This window comes from Ctenopharyngodon idella, chromosome 10 (assembly GCF_019924925.1).
Source record: "Ctenopharyngodon idella isolate HZGC_01 chromosome 10, HZGC01, whole genome shotgun sequence".
Lineage (NCBI taxonomy): Eukaryota > Metazoa > Chordata > Actinopteri > Cypriniformes > Xenocyprididae > Ctenopharyngodon > Ctenopharyngodon idella.
In genome coordinates this window covers 44,705,472-44,712,211 of record NC_067229.1, presented here as the reverse complement: position 1 = coordinate 44,712,211, position 6,740 = coordinate 44,705,472, and positions in this window count along the sequence as shown.

Genomic DNA, 6,740 nt, shown 5'->3' with positions numbered 1-6,740 from the left:
CTGCCCCCTGGATCTAAACCTACCCATCTCCACCCCCTGGATCTGGATCCAACTCCTCCCACTTTACATATCCCTTAACCTACCCGTCTCCACCCCCTGGATCTCGTGTGTTCTGCAGTGAGGGGCTACTGGGCTTTCCGGAAGAGGGTGGAGCTCAACAACAACAACAACTAAGCTGGAGATTCTCACGCAGCTAAAATCACTATTGTCAGTAACGGTGTTCAGCCTTACATTGTTCAAACCGGAGTCGTACACTGATGGAGAGATTCAGGAAGAAGTTACAACGTTTAGAATGAATCTGGACATTTCTGAATGGTTAGTGGATAAATTTATGTAGTTGCTGTGGAGTTGATTCAACTCATCGACTAGCATGTGCCGTCATGTTAATCTTTTGTGCAAATCCAGCATTGAATTGACCCTTGTTTGTGAAGCAGTCCGGTGTAAAATGACGGCATGGCAAAAACACTCTACTACAACAACTCTTCCTCTTCTCTAAAGCAGCCCAACATGGTCTCACCCCCTTTTTTTGCGTGTTCTCGGGGGCAGGGTTTATGTAAATTTTGGGGTTTGTGATGTCACCAACCCGGGAAGAAGTTCGTTGTAGTCCCTACCAGCCATTTGTTGTAGTCCTTAAAAAGCGATTTCTGTAAAAGAAAATATCTCCCTTTGCATTGAACTTTGAGCATTGTAACTTTGCAGATGTTGTTTATGCTCAAACAGCAACATTACACACTAACTAAAGTTAAAAAATGAAATCATAATCAAGGACCCCTTTAAAGGAAAAGTTCACCCAAAAATTAAAATTCTGCCATCATTTACTCACCCTCAAGTTGTTCCAAACATGTATACATTTCTTTGTTCTGCTGAACACAAAAGGAAATATTGATCATCATCGGCATTCCAACGGCTAAAATATGAATTATATTTTATAAAATAAAAGTGCAATATTCAGATTTTGAAATAAACATAAATTGGTTTGTTTGATTAGTTTCAATCAATAACCTGAGTAACACTTCCATTTTGTTTGGACACGGTCCTGCATTACATTATAAGCACTCAAGTGGAAGGACATTTATTGCTGTAACTGGAAGGGTCAAACATTGGTTAAATCACCAACAATGAGGTGACATTTCCACAGTATCACTGTAACTGGCAGCAGAATCAATGCAGTACAATCTGTAATGCTAGAACTATCATTTCAGCTGTTCTGCTCACACTAACACATTGATTGATGCCATCATTGAGAGGGTTTTGGAATAATTTGGGGGATTATTGATAGTAGATTGTTAAAAGAATCGATACATACAGTATTCATCAATCTAACATTAGACATCAACAATGAACGTCAGTCTTTGAATGTCTGTCACAAACCGTGGAAATGAGTATTGCAACAAAAGTGATATTTTAAACTTTTTTTCCCTGAAATATGAATAGTACACAGGACTAAATGAGAAGGTCATCCATCTCAAAATGATGCTGGAGGGAGATGCTAAGTATTGATTTCCTCAAAACAGTGGTCTCATTTGCTTATTTTCATCTCATTTATCAGGGAGTGGCTGGAATTGTATATTGTATCTAAAACTTTTATCTGACCTTTCAGAAAGTGGTGAACAATAGCAGCAAATCTGTGCAAAAGACAATACGCACACTAGGTTTAAATTATATAGACCGTATGTAGCCTCACCCCTTTTCAGCGCTGCGCCCGTTGTCTTCCTGTTTGTATTTCCACAGCATGAAGGTAAGAGCTAACGGATTTATGAATGAAAGTTTTAAAAATGTCTCAGTCTACGGACATTTGTTATGACATCCGCTTCAAACATTACAATGCTCATGAAAACTTACGTTAACTCTACAATAAGTCAATCCACTTTACCGGCTAATACTGTTCGACAACGATGCCATAGAAATAGCTACTGCAAAAACAGAAGTTCAAATACAAAATTCTAAAGATGGCTGCGTGCTTGTTTCTCACACACACTCTTAGAAGAAAAGGTTCTATATAGAACCTTAAAGGGTTCTGTCAGGCGCTTGATATAAACCTTTGGGTTCCATCATGGGATCATTTTATGGATTTAATTTCAATTTAATTTCAATTAATTAATTTTGTTTTAAAGGGGACCTATTATGCAAAATTCACTTTTGCATGGTGTTTGGATACAAATGTGTGTTGGCAGTGTGTGTACACAACCACCCTATAATGATAAAAATCCAACCACTCCTTTTATTTAATCCCCATAAATCATAAGCAGCATCTCAGAACAAGCCATTTGCAGGTTCCTGGCAGTGTGACGTCACATTAGCCACAGGCCCCGCCCACGAATGTTGACAGACACTGCCGTTTTAACATAGATCCACCCTGAGCGAGTTCACAGAGAGTTGTACATCATCCACCATTGCTGCACTGACGAGAATGTCTCCCGAGCGTTTTAGGTGTTCTGTAGCTGGATGGATTAATCCACATAGCTCTCTCCATTTACTCCCTAAATCTGAGCCGCTGAAGACGAGATGGATTAATTTTGTTTTAGAAGAAAATGCTCCCTCAACTCTACCGAAATTCGTTTATATCTGCGCGAATCATTTCACACCGGACTTTGTGAATGAATATCAATACAAAGGGACAATGCAAAACAGGTTGTGCTAAAAATTTGTTACTCAAGGATAGATCAGTAACTGTTTGTGATCCAGCTTACAGTCTCCAGAGTGATACTGGATACGGCAGTAATGAAGGTGAGAGCACTTTATTACAGTTCATCGGAGTTGATTTACGGATATGAAGTTTACCAGTTTATTAAGCACCACCCGAAAAGGCATAAGGTCTTGTTTACTGTTAGTTGTAACGAGTGTTTCTGTGTACTTCGCTATGTATGTTGATGATAATGCAAGGGAGAGAGAGAGAGTTTATGGATAATATTTTAATGCACACTTGCACTGTGTTTTATTAAGCTCTTACAGTGATTTTCTAGAGTGAAAACAGACGCTTCATATTTTGTCTTAAGTACAATAAACGTTATAAAACTAATCGGTAAACAGGCTTGTACTAATATAGTGGATAAAAACAAGAAGACAATATAAGTTATAACCGTAATTAAACTAAACTATACCTGTTCTATCTCCATGCAGCCAGTGGCGTAACTTTGTTTTAAAAAGTGGGTGGGACAGGAATGTGTGTATCAGGAATGTGTGTGTATCATTACAATAATAAATGCACAAAAATTATTGACATAGAACTCATGTTTGATATGATAGTTTCGTCCTTACATCTACTATAATACAATATATTGTTAGTCTCGAACGTATTTACATTAGTCAGAAAACATGTAAATTCGCATTTAGCATTAGATTGTCCTGATGGACTAGAGGTAGAACTTTTGTTCAGCATGCCAGAGGTTCTGGGTTCTAATCCGCCCTTGTGCTATTTATTTATTTTTTTTCTCATTAAAACCAAAGATGTTCATCAGTGATTGTTTATCAAGAGCAGAGACACATTTATGTGCATTTTGTTTGTGATTTCACCGGAACGAATAGAGTCTGCGGCCGCAACAGCGATAGATTGAAGTGCTCGTCCGTGTGAAGACTGCGCACGAGCGCAAAGAGAACACTGTTGCGCCACTGATAACAGCGGCAACGAGCACTCAACATGATTTCAAAAACAGCACATCCCAGCGCCAAATCGCCTATTATTTAACACAAATGAGCAAATTGCTAATCAACTAGAGATGTTTCTTTTGTATTAGTATACATCCGTGCCGCAAGATGTTTCAAAAAGTGGGGGGGACAATATCAACCCTGGCAAAAAGTGGTGGTGACATGTCCCACCCGTCCCACCCGCAAATTACGCCTATGCATGCAGCATATATTCGCAGTTTCTGCGTCCTGACTTACTCATGACACCGGAGAATGAGCTCTCGAAGCTCCGCCCTCTTAGGTCAGCGCAGCAGCTCATTTGCATTTAAAGGGCACACACTGAAACGGCGCGTTTTTGCTCACCCCCAAAAAGTGGCCATTTTAACATGCTATAATAAATTATCTGTGGGGTATTTTGAGCTAAAACTTCACATACACACTCTGGGGACATCAGAGACTTATTTTACATTTTGTAAAAGGGGACATAATAGGTCCCCTTTAATTAATTTTTTAGCTTTTTTTTTTTTTTTTTTTAATTAAGCAGCTCGTAAACATACTTACGAGCCAAGTTATAAAGTCGCAATTACCTTTTTTATTTTTTAATTCCATGGTGGATACAAGCTTCCATAGTATGGCGCACAATAAGTACAGGAATGTACATTTAAAAAGTAAATAGGGTCAATTTAAAACAAGTAAATATTTTGATTTTTAAACATTTATTTAGATATTGGCACATTAGACACATTCCTTTCACTAGATTCCAGCATTTATATTCAACCACTGTTACCCTCTAAAACAGGCCATCTGTGTCTGTACTCTCACACCGCAGCCAGACAGGAACACGCTGCTCTCAGTAAACACTCCAAAGTTTTAAATGTGGCAGTTTTACGGGGCATCCCCTGGAATGACCTCGAGAGTTTGGCTTTAGGCATGCTCAATAAGGAAAAATATCTTTATATTGACCCTTAAAAGGGACAGTATAATACAAGACATCAGATAATAACATTTGTTCCAAACTAACTTCCAAGCCCAAGAGGTTTGGTTATTGTTTCACCGTGCAGCAGCATTTATGTGGTGACACTGTTGTTAACCCTGTCCTGTTTTAAAGTCACCATAAAATCAGTATTTATTATAAATGATTTATCTGTGCACATAATTTTTTAAAAATTCATTAATCAAAATAACTTTCTTCTCTGGTGATGCGTTTACTGGCGTGAGGGTGGGGCAACCTGTCACTCACATGAGATCCACCAATAGCAAACCACAACCATCCAGTCAATTCCTGATGAACAAAATCAAGTTCCGCCCTACATTTTTCTTGTTCAAGAGCCGTTTGACTTAGATACGTCACAATAGGGAAGAAAAGACTATCACAACTTCCGTTTCATGCCGACTTTAACCCTGGAAAAGATTCAGATTGTATTCTTTAAGTAGTTAAAGAGGATAGTGCAATGATTAAAAAAGTTCAGATTGGCTCAGGTCTGTCAAATTCAAAATTTTTTTGCAACCTTTGTTTAACCCCACTGCATTTTACTTTTACACAAGGCTAAAACTGTAATTTTATGCTCGTTTCTCACCATCCTGGTTTTTGCAACTCTTGTTTTTTTTGGAGGGGGTGCAAATTGTGCATCACGTGTTAAAAAATGAAACTGTTGGCACTTTGTAGTTTTAGAAGATGATACACTGTACACTATTGTACTTTAATAATACAGTTTGCCAAGTACATTAGAATTAGAATACAAAAAGGTTAGGCAGTTTGTTTATTGGCATAATTTCTCCTGGAAACTATGGTCATTTTGCTCTGCTCATCCATAATAACAGGCAATCATTATGGTGAAAATGACAGGCTGGGAGTGGGTTGCCACCCTAAGATTTTTCATAATGATACACAGTCCTCATGGTTTATGGTATTCATGGACTTGTTTTTGCTATCGCTTCTGTCCTTGTTTTGCCACCGACACTGACCTCTCAATGTTATGAAACTACAAAGTGCTTATCAGAGAACTGAATGCTGATATTTCCACAAATATAAACTTCTCAATTATTTGTTTACTATAAAATAATGGTAACAGGGTTGACATTTTAAGATCGCCCCCTACTGGCAACCATAAAGCAAAAGATATACATATGAATTAATAATCATCATATATATATATATATATATATATATATATATATATATATATGAGAAAGGTTTTTTCTTTCATTTAATCATGTATACATTTTTTTCCCTTTGATCAGTAGTATATGAATTATTGTGTATTATACACACACACACACACGCACACACATGTAAACTGTATATAATAATTATATATAATCATGTATTAAAAAACTTCATTATTTCAAACTTTTGAGTGATAATATATGAGTCACTATGTGTATGTGTGTGTGAATATATATATACATATACATATGTAAAGTAGCATTTTGTCTTTTAAATATATGACAAAATACTAGCTTTTAATTCCATTTTTTAAAAATGAAAGTATAATAAATTAAAAATGATATAAAAGTAACATAGCCTATATTTTTACAATATTATTGTAAAATAAAAATATTACTAAAATATAAATATTACAATTATAATATTAAATATAATTTACAAAATATATATTGTTTTAAACAATTATTTCAAAACCTTTGATCAGTAATATATGAATTATTGTGTGTGTGTGTGTGTGTGGGTGTGTGTGTATGACAAAATGCTAGCTTTTATTTCCATTTTTATTCTAAACTGTAAAAAAAGTATAATAAAATGAAAAATATAAAAAATAATATATTTTCACAACGTTACTGTAAAATAAAAATATTATTAAAATATTAATATGTTCATGCATTTAGACAAACACATTGTAAAAGTTAAACATTAGCTATTTATTGTTCATTAAATTTATTTTTACATATAGGCTATATAAGGGACACAAACTGAACACATATTTGAGCATTTTTGTACAATGACCCACACAAGAGGCTTCTCATTTGACCTTAAATGACCTGTCATCATTTCTACTAGGGATGATATTCTGTGTGGATGAGGAGGTTTCTGTTTATTGATATACTGTATATTGTCCGAGTTATCTTTAATTTCTAATGAAAGTGAACAGATGCGCTGG